General features: G+C 42.4%; 1 pseudogene; it reads left to right on the top strand.

The window, feature by feature from the left end:
• The first annotated feature begins 10,569 nt into the window (after positions 1-10,569).
• LOC147460133 (uncharacterized) lies at positions 10,570-11,436 on the top strand (annotated as a pseudogene).
• The last annotated feature ends 1,958 nt before the right edge of the window (positions 11,437-13,394 follow it).

A 13,394-nucleotide genomic window follows, 5' to 3' on the forward strand; every position in this document is an offset into this window, starting at 1 on the left:
AGTCTCTTGGGTGGGCGACGGCTAGTAAATTCCCAAGGGTCTACTCCTATTGGACTTGTGGTGTTTCAAAAGGATTTTTCAAATCTTTTTGTGTCTTGTAGTTCTTTTTCAACGCTCTTGGGTGACATTGCTATAGAGGTGTTCCAGTTTGCATGTTTCCCAACAACGTGTAAAGCAAACATTGATGTTGGGGAAGATTCTCCTTATATGGATGTACTACTTAGGATGAATGAGTCGGACAATGTGGATTGGGTCCACCTAGCAACAATCATAGATACTTAGGGAAACAGGGGGACAACCTGGGTAACACCTGAGGGGGATGAAATGCCACCACTTATACCCTTAAACATGCTAGAAGCAATGCGTATAGCTTCTGATCACCTACAAGATGAAGGTTTGACTGGCATTCGAACCAGTAGCGTCTCACAAGACTATAGCTCACACGATTTGGGGTCATAATCATCAATTTAAATTGAATCTGAGGACAAATAATCTGAGTTAAATCTTAGTGCAAATGTGGGGACAAACCATTCAGGGCCCAGTGGTACCCTAGATGACAATCTATCCAAGGGAGCAGAAGACACAAGTAGCAATTCATCTAGTGACTCTTCACTAGAGATCATCCGTAATCGAACATTAGACAAGAAGAGTAAGAGATATAAGAGGTGACGATATCGAGAAAATGTGTGTGCTAGATTAAATTAAAATAAATCTATCGCAGAATGGCTTATTTATATAGAGGCATGTGATGCTCATCGAAAGTTGGTAGATAATTGGGGTGAATACCTTCAAAGCGTTATGTGGTGTAGTCCACAACCCATTGACATTGCACAACTAGAGGCTACAGAGAAGCCAAAGTTGAGCCATACCATAAGGAGACGACAAAATCGAGAGTTAGCTCAACAACAAAAGGAATCAGAAGTAAAATCGGAGTCCACAGAACAACACGACCCCACAGACTTACACCCTACACCTGAACATTTCAAATCCTACAACACAAAGGAACATAAGGTTGTGTATACAAAGGCTCAAAGAAAAGCTATCAACAGAAGCAATGGAGTCTATGATGTTCCAACGAAAGTTAAGGAAATAGAGCTAGCAGACCCAAGAGAAGAGTCCAAACCTGTTTTCATTGCCCAAGATCTAACAGAGACTGAAGAGTGTGTACTTAAAGTGCTTCTCAAGGAATTTAGGGATATATTTTCTTGGACATGTCATGATATGAAAGGTGTTCCACCATCCGTGGTGCATCACACAATCCCCATGAATAGCATGGCTAAACCAGTTCAGCAATGACCCTACCCAATGAATCCTAAATATGCAAAGATCGTTCAAGAAGAGATTGAAAAGCTTGTGAAATGCGGATTCATATACCCTATTGAGCACTCAGAATGGGTGTCTCCAATAATGATTGTGCCAAAAAAGAATGGGATCAGGGTGTACGTGGATGTCAAGAAGGTCAATGCCGCCACTAGGAGGGACCTTTACCCCTTGCCATATTCATAACATGTGCTTGAAAGAGTTGCAGGGAAGGAAGCTTATAGCTTTTTAGATGGGTACTCTGGCTACAATCAAATCACAATTGCGCTAGAGGATCAAGCTAAAACAGCCTTTATAATCGAATTTGGAGTGTTCACATTTCGTGTTATGGCTTTTGGCTTAACCAATGCCCTGCTACCTTTTAAAGATTAATAAACACTGCTTTTAGAGTATATTTGAGGGAGTTTTGCAAAGCTTTCCTAGATGACCTTTGTGTTTATTCCTCTTGGAAAGAACATCTATCATGGTTACAAAAAATGTTTGAGAAGTGCAAATTGTACCGCATCTCCTTAAACCTTTCAAATGCCAATCTTGAGTTAAACATGGAGTCATTTTAGGGCATATAATGTCCAAAAATGGGATTTTTACAGATGAGAGCAAAATTAAAGCCATTGCTAAATTGCCACCACCTACAAACTATAAAGGAGTTCAAAGGTTCATGGGCCATGTTGGTTATTACCGACGATTTATTTTAAACTTTGCCGAGATAGCTCGTCCTTTGTACAAGCTTCTTATTGAGTTCCACTGGACCGCAGAGTGACCATGCTTATGAGTCATTGAAAAAGACCTTGACTAATGCTCCTATTCTATGAGCGCCTGATTGGAATGTAATTTTCCATGTGCATATTGATGCATCAAACTTTGCTATTGGGTGTGTTCTAGCTCAACCAGGAGAACATAAATTCGACTACCCCATTAGCTTTGCAAGTCGTCAATTGAATGATGCCAAGAGAAACTACACCACTACAGAGCGAGAAGGTTTAGCTAGTAAAGAAATTCCACTACTACCTTTTTTGCCAACAAGTTTGTTTTCTATTCGTATCATCAAGCCTTGTTGTATCTGGTAAATAAACCTTGTTCCACGGGAAGAATTACACGATAGTTGTTAATTTTGATTTGACCGTTGTAGTGAGACCTGGTAAAAAACATGTCATGGCGGATAATTTATCTCGCATACTCAATGGTGAAGCCCCTACTGGAGTCGATGATGAATTGCTTGATACTTCTCTATTCCTAGTCGAGACCATACCTGAATGGAGTGAGAAGATTTTGAACTTTCTAGTTAATGGTTCTCCACCCAAAGAGCTCCGTAAGGACATAGCTCAAAAACTGTTAAAAGAATGTGAACCTTATTCTCTCATTGCAAGAACTCTCTACAGGGTAGGGAAGGAAGATATTCTTAGACGTTGTGCCCGTGAGGATGAGTATTTATACATACTGCAAGAAGCCCACATGGGTATAGCCGGAGGACATTTCTCAGGGGAACTAACAGCTAAAAAGGTGTTGCAATCAGGCTATTGGTGGCCTACCTTATTCAAGGATGCGTCACTTTTTGCAATAGGATGTGATGAATGCCAAAGTTACAAGATCACACAACAAAAGGATAAGATGCCCTTACATCCTGTTAAAGTGACTCAACCATTTGAAAAATGGGGTTTGGACTTTGTAGGACCAATTAGTTCGGCAGCTCATAGCACTCAATCTCGATATATTATGGTTGCCAGTGACTATGTGACAAAGTGGACAGAAGCCAGGGTGACACATAAGGCTGATGCAAAATCAACTGCCAAGTTTCTCTTTGAGAACATTATTTTGTCCCTTTGAGATTGTGAGTGACAATGGTACTCATTTTATAAATGGAGTGATAAAAGAACTCACTACCAGCTTCATGATAGCTCACCATAAGTCCACACCTTATTATCCACAAGCAAATGGCCAAGCTGAGAGCACCAACAAGACCTTAATCTCTATCTTGACCAAAATGGTGGAAGCTCATCGCACAGATTATATTTAAAGTTGACTTCAGCTTTATGGGCTTATCATACTGCGTACAAAGTTGCCATTAACTGCACACTGTTTAAGATGGTGTATGGCCAAGAAGTGGTTATGCCATGGGAGTTTGTCATTCATAGTCTTCGAGTAGCTTCTCAAGAAGGTTAGGATGGTAACCCCTTAGTTGAGCGATTATATATCCTTGAAAGGCTAGATGAAGAGAGGCAATTAGCTGTGCAAAATGCACTTGTGGAGAAAGATAGGAGGAAGAAATGGTTTGACCGTCATCTAAATAACAAAGATATCAATGTTGGTGATAAAGTCCTTATGTATGGAGTGCGTAATGAAAAGAAAAAGTTGAAATATGTGGAAAAAGGACCATATAGAGTATGTGAGATCACTCCACAAGAAACCATTCGTGTGGAGACTCTTGATGGAGTTGAAACCATTGGATTCCTCAACGGGAGCAAATTTAAAAGATACTATGATCCTTTAAGCCAAGAGGAGCTACATGCCATCCATACAAAAAAGGCATCCAAGGCACAAATAGAATTGAAGAAGATACAAGCTCAAGCTGAGGCTAAGGAGCGACAACAACGCATAAGATGAAAACAAGAGGCTAACCTTGAAGTCACACATGCATTCCACGTTGAAATCGACGAGGATTGGTTGGACTCTGACACACCTCTACGATACCCAATTGAGCTAAACAGCACCTATGGAAAAGTGCCATATAACGCTATTGGACACGGGTGCTAAATATAATTTGTTGTCATATGGAGTTTGGTGTCAACTACAGAATCCACCTCTATCTGAGAGTATTATCCAAGTCAAGGGTGTCAACAAGAAAAAAAACTATGATTTTTGCTATCTAGCATACTTCTGTCTGTTATGACAATGGGGTTGTAGCTCAAGACTTTTTGGTCATGCTTGCTGGAACTATGGCGGGCAACATAAACCTTGGATGCACGTGGATGTTGGCAACCAAATGCACTATTGATTGGGGTACTGGTAGTGTCACGATGCAACCACTAACTCTTACCCCTATCCTTGAAGCAAAGTCACCTACGTTGCAGACTCTAGAGAAGTTGCAAGATAGTCAAGATTCAAAAGTGGTTAACTCGTCCTTGTCGGCTGCCCATGAACCTAGCACTTCAACCCTTGTAGTTGCAACAAGCAGTAATATTGCAAGTACTTAACCTTCACGAACTAAGAGTACATATCAATGGGTCCCCAAGGCCTTACTTCCAGATACCTCAACCCTTCTATCCATTTCATGAAAAACTTCTCGTGGAAAACCAAGAGCGCACTCTAGGAGGGTGAAGACCAAATCATGATGGATTCCAAAACGACTATTAGAAGCCCAAGGCTACTATGATGGAAATGATCAAATTTGGGTACCTAAACGTAAAATGTGTCTTTCCTATCACCTAAAAAACCATTTGAATCAATCAGTGTAACTCCAAAGCCAATGGCAGATCGTGGAAAGGGAAAGATCATAGAATGCTACACACCTATTCCAGAGCTAGTTTGGGTTCCAAGGCAAAACCAAATTATTTCACCTAGCTCAAGAAGGGGGGAGTCCCATGAAGCTTCTAGCTCCTCATGTAATGCATCCATAGAGGTAAAAGCTTCTCCGAGAGAGAGAGAGAGAGAGAGAGAGAGAGAGAGAGAGAGAGAGAGAGAGAGAGAGAGAGAGAGAGAGGGAGGGAGTGTTTGTGATCGAGCATTGTGGAGGCACGACGGCGGCGAGGCAATTCAGCACGGCGCAACGGTGGCTCCTTCTTCTTCGCGGCGAGGAATCCTCCACGACAGCAAGCATAGAGTGATGAGTGACACACCATCGTCATCTTTGAGCTAACTAGTTTAGGCTAGTTGCATGCTTGGAGCCATCTGTGGCTCGGACACAGTGTTAGGCAAGGCCCTTGCTTTGATACGTGCGACAGAAGCCCACAATAAGCATCTCCCCCTATGGGCCCTCTAGTGTGTTGTTTTTTTTTTAAAGTGTGTCATGCTCTCTATTATGGGTGCTCCTCAATGTATATGCATGAAAAAAAAATTAAAACGCCACATAGCAATGGAACAACAACTCAAAGCACAACGACAGACTCAGAACTCAATGGAACTTGACATGACACTAGACCATAGAAATTAGATAATGTGGTATACATCGACTAGAACCAACTACACATATATACAATCATAAAGAGACACAAACGGCTACAAAATATGTCAATCCAGCTAAGTCTATCGCCAAACCGTGGTGGTGGTGGTGGTGATTCGGCCACGGTGTCCACTAGACCACCACCCAAATCAGTGCCACGTGTCATGATCCAGGCGAGAGTCCGTCCAATGTGAACCCAAGACCAACTATAACTGTAATTATCTGTCATGTTCTAGTGACACTGTAACCCTGGTATTGGTACAAGTTTCCCACCACAAGACCACTCATCGTGTCCGTGAGAGAAAACATTGAAAATTGCTATGTAGACCAAGGTAATTGAAAGGAGAGGAGAAGGGAAATACACGGTCATCGTTGAGAAGCAGAAAAGGGTTAGCATAGGGGGAGAAGAGGGTAGGGAGCAATGTTGGGGAGAAGTGTGCCTCAGCTTAGCCTTGATCCAGGTCAAAAATCAAAATATCTGGTTGAAAGAAAGGGGAGAAGGAGAAAATCTTCTTAGAAAATTGTAAAAATAGAGCTAAACCGCAAGAACAAATCTAGAGCGGCTAGAGGTGGGTAGGAGAGTAGGAGAGGAAGAGTGGATAGGGACGAGGGTTAGGGGAAATTTTTAAAAAATAAAGTTATATTTAGTGAGGCTAGGGGAGCGAGGGGCTAGGGTGGGGTGAGGGGCAGGTGGAGAGAAGGGGGGGGGGGGGGGGGGGTGAGGGTGAGGAGGTAGGTAGGGGCGAGGGTATGGTAGGTAGGGAGGTGGTAGAGGGTAGGGGTGAGGGGGCTACAAGGGGGACCGGGTAGGGTGGGTAGGGGCGAGTGGAGGAAGAGAGGGGGGGTGGGTAGGAGCAAGTGGAGAGAGAGAAGGTGATGGGTAGAGCATAGGTTATATAGGGCGGGTAGGGGCTAAAAGTGTGGAAACACATGCCATGGCCATCAAGCCGCTTACTAAAGCAACCCAAAATTGCAACTGGAAACCTGCAATCCACTAGTAGAGAACCATTTTGTGGTACAATTGTAGCTACACCAGCAACACGACTCCAATTAGCTAATAGAATTCTCTTGTCACTAGCAAGCTTCGACTGGCCACATCCACAGCTCTACATGTCCAGCCACTAGTCTAGCAGCACCCAATGATCCCACATTCCTACAACCACAAGAATGGGCTGGGAATTGTCAAAGTCAACCAAGTTGACTTCATTTACTAGGTCAAGAGAGGGTATGGCTGAAGATGTTTTGATAGGTGAAGAGGGTACTATTTGTTGGAGTATTAAGACATCATGAGCTGGTGGTTTATCAATATTGAATTTTGCATAAGCTTCTTGTAGACATCCTTGGGGAAGCGTGCCGAAGAAGGGTACTTCATCAGACCCATGGGTGAGCTTTGCCTTGGTCAGATAGTCAGACACAAAGGAGGTTGAGGGTTGGGCGAACTCGTACCAAGGAGATTTCTTTCCTCTTCTATGGTTAATAGGCTCCCCAAGCCCAAAGGCTTCCACTATAGGAGCATATGAATCATTGAACTCTCTAACATCGACCCCTGCATCTGGGCTAGATGGCACACTAAGGTGAGCTACTATAAGGACCTATTGGCCTCCTCGGGTTAGAGTTATGGGAATGTCTCTCAATTTTTGGGGGGCATATTCAAACAAATGGCCTCAGGAGAGCGTTTTCATGTTGTATCAGATCTCTCACCCTTGTTACCTCCAATCACTCTACCCTCTACTCCGGCCCCACCACCAGCTGCCCTCCCCCCCCTCCATTTGCTTACACTACAAATGGAAAGCATCACCATTACTCCCCAACCACGGAATCCGGTCCAAAACCATTCAAGGATGGTGCTGCCATTGTAAAAAATTTCACCTTCTCCGGCATACAAGATTCTCATAATGTTCTCAAATTCCCACAAAAAATTGAGGTCTTGTTTAGTAATGGGAATTTTACAGGAGAATCCAAGTTGCTCGGGGTTACCTCTTTTCTCAAAGATAGTCCTTTGACACGGTGGGCTGCCCTAACCAAGAAACCTAACAGTCCTAAAACTTGGGTCGATTTTAAGTTGGCCTTCTATTCTTGATAATACATCTGAGATAGACATACGTGCAGCTTCGTCTGGGCTCAGAATTTATTCTTCTAACACTCTTGCAACCTATAATGCATATCTATTGGTATCTACCTTCAGAAACATCACTTTTGTAGAACAACTTGAGAAGTACACAATGGGGTTTCCCTTTCCATTGCGGGACTATTACATAGGCAAGGTAGTTTTGTCAGGTGTAGCGGAAGTGAAAAGTTAAAGATCTAGGTTTTACACTTCCACAAATCGTTTACTTATTTTCCTTGCCTTATTGATCGCTTTTAGCTTGAATGATGATTTATTTTATTTCCCTGAAGAGAGGGAATGTGAGAGAGCGCTAGAGATGTGTACGGGGGGAGGGGGGGGGGGGGGGGGGGGGAGAGAGAGAGAGAGAGAGAGAGAGAGAGAGAGAGAGAGAGAGAGAGAGAAGAGGATAATGACACCTAGTGGGGTCCTAACCAACCCTCTCAAGGGCCACCCACACCATTGTTGATGTCGTATTTGCTTTTGATTGCGTAAATGGAATGTAAACACATGCAATACCTCAAGTGTAGACTCTACTAGTGGTATTTGCTTTTCATTGTGTAAATGGAATGTAAACATGCAATACCTCAAGTGTAGACTCTACTTACTCGAATGGGGAACATCGCCTCAATAACTTTCCAAGATGAAGCACCTCTGGGGCTGATTCAATGCACCTTTGGATCCACCTCGATGTAGGATTGCGGATGGCCACCAAGGGGTAGATCTAGGGCTGAATTGTGCTCCTGATGTGAGAGGAATGAAGGGCTAAAAATGCGGATCTCGACGACACCAATGATGGACAACAATGGGAGCATTTAATGCAGTAAGGGAATGGCCGAGGAGAGTCTCAATTGTCTACCAAAGTACCGGACTGCAACGGGGACCTTGCTAATTCAAATCCAAGCATTCTCCAATGACGAAAAAGGCTAAAATCTGAAAATGTTGAGGCCGATCTACTGGGGATGCTAGTGCTAGGGCTGATCTGGCAAAAACACTGTCTAAACTGCTCCCAAAACGCCAAGGCTGGTCTGGAGTAAAACGCTAGGCAAACCTGCCTTTTGCAAACGCCAAGGCTGAATGTAGTGCTAGACAATCTGATGAGAGAGCCTCATAAATAAAAGAATGTGGTAAAGCTTGACTCTTGACAACACGTCATGCCATCTCCATAAATGACCTCTTTTTTCTTTCAGCAATACCATTTTGTTGAGGTGCTTAGAAGGTGCTTCAAGAGGCGACAAAGAAGCAGCCATATCACATTTCTGTAAACGTAGCAAACTGGAAAATTATGATCTCCAAAACATACATACCAAATTTTGGAAGTCAAAGTTATAGAAATAAATCATAAAATGATTTATTATATAACTTGAATTTGGCTAAGTTTTTGGGAAAACTATCTCACATCTACCCACCCCGGAATCCGATTGACACGGGGAATGGCTCGTTGGATTCCTCTAACCTAAAACTATATGCATGTCATTCCAGATGCCCATCCCAGTGTAACAACATCTGTCAAAATGCTTGTACAATCCATTTATGCAAGAGGGTTCTAAAACTGGAATACCTAATCTAATGGACTCGTCTAGACATGTAGGTCCTACAAATAGGCTCACAAAATTGCCGGTATTGATCCTCCTAGGATTCTAGACACTCCTATCTAGGAATAGGGGAAAATTGTCTTTGGAAGTCGATGAAGCATGTCCATGTGGCACACAGAGCCATGTGCACGTGACATCCCCTCTTGCTTAAGGTGAGGTATGGGTATCGTGTTGCATGGCTTCCTTGTATGAGGCTAGCAAATTTGGATAGTTGATGAAAAATTCCTCATCCACCCAAGCAGCTTCATGTCTCCCTCGATCTTGAATTTGAGAAAATATTGCTTTGCTTCCTTCTTATTGCCAAACTGGAATTGAAGCATTTGAAGACGCTTCAGCTTGATGACTTTGACTAGAGCAATGATCTCTGGTGGTTTCTTTTTTGGATTGCTCCTTGGATGTCCACCCTTGTGGAGTCAACTTCTCCAGTTTGGAAACTCATTGTGTCTCTTGTAGATGCTCCAAAGGAACGGCCATGTGAGGTCTCCGCTTCCAAAAATTGACCATCCTTGTCCTGAGTGCCCTCATATCCACACAAAACTGAAATGAGTTTGGTTTAAGAACAAAGAGTATTGAAAACCCAAAAGATCATACCTTGAGAGGGCAAAGCCTCCTAAACAAGTTTACATGATTTTGGCTTCTCCTTATGGAAATGAGAGAAAATTTTACCTATGTGTTCCATGTCATGCAATTGGTCGGAGACAGTGTCCATAAGTCGATTGTGATGGTGTGTAGAGAAATGATGATCCTATTGACATTGAGAAATTGTTCACTATACCTGTCAGAATACCCTAGTTCCTCCTGTGACTATTTGACACCACCTTTTGGAGGTGGGATCGATGGTTGAGGGAAAAGTTGGGAGGCGGGCAAGATCTCAACCGTTCATCACTTTGTGAACCAAAAGTAAACCAAAAGTGAACTAAAAAGAAAACTCAAAGTGATATTTAACCAAGTGAACACCAAGGGATCACATTCTGCAAAAACTGGCCGGCCCTTCAAGTTGGTTGGCCCATCATCCCCTCATCATTGGCATTTAAAGCATGGGATATTTACTAATTTGAATAGGTACCTAAAATTTGGTTTCAAATGCTCCTAGTCTCTTTTATGCCCATTCACTTAGCCCCTTCACTTTCTCAGCCCACCCTTCCCTCACGCTTCTCCATGAACTATCCACATTGAACTCCATGTGAACTACTTAAAGCCATAATTGTGTTCTTCAAGTGAACCACATGTGATCCCATTGTGAAAAATTGTGCAAATCACAAGTGAACCACATGTGATCCCTTTGTGAACAACTGTGTAAACTTCAAGTGAACATATTGTGAGCTTGGAGTGCCAAGCGTCTTCAGTGGGGGTGTAGCATTATCCCATGTTTGGATCAAGCATATAAGGATTTTATGGATTTTGAGACTCAAGTGCAAGATTTTGGAAATCTCCAATGGAATGATGCCCTTTCAAATGGTGGTTTGAGTTCTTTTTCCACTAGTGACGAAGATGATGAGAATTGTAGTGATAGTGAGGAAAGAGTGTATTGTAGTCCATGCACGGATTTGTTTGACACCTCTTTTTTTGTCTTGGAGAAACAAGATGGCCTGCATGGATTCTCCAGCTTGATCTGTACAATTATGTGTCTCAATTTTTTTACTCCTTTTGCTAATCGAGTTATAATTTGATGAACCTTGCACTTCAAGGAGAACATTCACCAAGCCTAAAGGAATTGCAGGCATGTGACCCAAGTGGCATGCTTGACCTACAAAGGTGGAGAAGAATGAAAGAAATATTATGTTGAGGACAGATGTAGAAGGCTTTTGGTGTTTGTGCATGGAAACTCCCCCAAATTTAAAATCTCACCCATTGAGGAATGGGAGAGTATTATCATTCAATGTCATTTTTGTGAAGATAATAATTCTTATGAAGACACAATTAGAAAATTGAAGGCCTCGTTGTGTTTGGACATCAAACAACAAGGGATACCTGTAGCATATGTGAAAGCCCTTCTGGAAAGTTGTGGGTGTGAAAAAGAGACCATTGGTGCCGATGAGTGCCACAACTCAATGCGTGTCACCAAAGAAATTACGGATGCCATGAAGCATGAACGTCGGAGTGTTTATATTTTATGTGTGGATCAAGCTCTAATTGAGATCATGGTTCAACACAAGGTGATGCTAGTTAAGGTTCGCTCATCTAAGAGCCAGAATGGAAGCACAACTACAGTTGACTATGCATGCCATAGAGGAAGATGGCCCATAGAAGTGGGACTATGAAGTGGCTTAGAAGGTCCAAGAGATGTGGTTGTCCTTTCCAAGTGAGAGTTCAATATGGACATGCCTCAAAGATTGCACACATATCCACTTACCCTATTCATGAAGAGCATATACCTAGATCAAGAGAGGATTTGTATATCATTTACACGTGCATCCTAATGTTATGGAGTGTTGCATGGAAATTTGGACTCTTGTATATTACTTGAAAATCACAAGTAGATCACATGATGATCACATGACTATGAATCATTGAATATTTTGGTTTGCTATTGGGCCTCAATTCTTGGGATCACATGGGGTTCACAAGAAGACCACTTCTGGATCTTTTGAATATCACTTACAAATCACTAGTAGATTACATGGGATCACATAACTTTGAATCATTGATCAAATTGGTTTGCCCTTAGGCCTCATTTCTTGGGATCACATGGGGTTCACAAGAAGTTCATTCTTGATTCTCTTGAACATTACTTTAAAATAATAGTGGTTCACATGGGGATCTATAACTGTGAATCATTGATCACTTGGGTTTGCTCTTCCTTTAAGTGACTGTGGAGTCTTCTTAGAGTGCAGTTATAGATTATTATAGGGTAGCTCATTGGTGTACCCATTTGTGATTGGCTGATTATTGGTAAGTACTTGGAGCGATCAACGCTTGAGGTCTAAAGAAATATGCATTATATAATGATGCTTGCATTGCAAATTTATTTTTTCAACATTGTTAGGACAGTTCCATGCCTAAATGTTGAAGATGATGAAACAGGAAACAGAAGGAAGATAGCAACTCAGAGTAGGAAGAAGATGGAGAAGGAGAAGACACAGAGCTTGCGTACGAGATCTCTGTAGTCTATCTCTCTGTATTAGAATAATAGAGTCTTTTCAAACTCAGAGCTACAAAGCTTATATGAGACCCTAAGAGATAAGGTGTCCTTTCACACCAGATTTCCAGGGGGGAAAACCCAGTGGGAGAAAAGTGCCCCTGGTGAAGCGCGTATACACACTAACACTACTACATGTCTACAAATCCCCCCTGTAGTGATAGTGTGAATCCGTACAAGGTAGCAGATCATCATGTGTATGAGAGTAAGCCCAAAGCTTTTCGGAAAGCTTCAAAATTTTCTCGTGATAACTCCTTCGTAAATAGATCTGCAATGTCATCTTGTGTAGGACAGTAAGTTAGTGTGACCTCCCCTGCATGTAGCCTTTCCCTGAAATAGTGGTAGTGAACCTCTATGTGCTTTGTTCTTGCATGAAATACTGGATTCCTTGCAACTGCCATAGCACTCTGACTGTCAGTGAAAATGGTAGTGGGTGCCTGTTGACACTCACAAAGATCTGCCAATAACCTGCGTATCCATACACAATCAACTGTTGCCGTGAAAGCTGCCCTATACTCAGCTTCACAAGTTGATGTAGCCACTGTGGGTTGCTTCTTGCTTAGCCAAGATATACACGCATTTCCCAAGAAAAAACAATTCCCAATTGTGGAATGTCGTGTGTCAAAATCACCAGCCCAATCTGAATCGTTCTAACCAAGAAGCTGCATAGAACTGTGCTTTCCATACATATCCCCCCTTGGAAAGAACATGGAAAGATTAGGGGTGCCTGAATGGTAACGAAGTATGCGCTTCACAGCCTGCCAATGGTGCATACCTGGGCTGTGCATAAATCTGCTTGCTTGTGAAACCCCAAATTGAATGTCTGGACGAGTGTTGCCTGCCAAATATATCAAGCAACCAACCGCTGCTGCATAAGTATGTCCATCAAAAGGTTCTCCAGCATCGTGCATGCTCAACTTTGATCCAGTTTCTACGGGTGTAGAGATTGGTTTACAATTTTGCATACCAAACTTGTCCAAAATTTTATGCAAATATTTTGCCTGCAACATGTATATGCCATCCTCTGATTGCACAAACTGAATACCCAAGTAATAATGTAGCAAACCAAGATCAGACATC

The sequence above is a fragment of the Adiantum capillus-veneris genome, chromosome 4 (assembly GCF_014529385.1).
Source record: "Adiantum capillus-veneris isolate H3 chromosome 4, ASM1452938v2, whole genome shotgun sequence".
In the NCBI taxonomy this organism is placed as follows: domain Eukaryota; kingdom Viridiplantae; phylum Streptophyta; class Polypodiopsida; order Polypodiales; family Pteridaceae; genus Adiantum; species Adiantum capillus-veneris.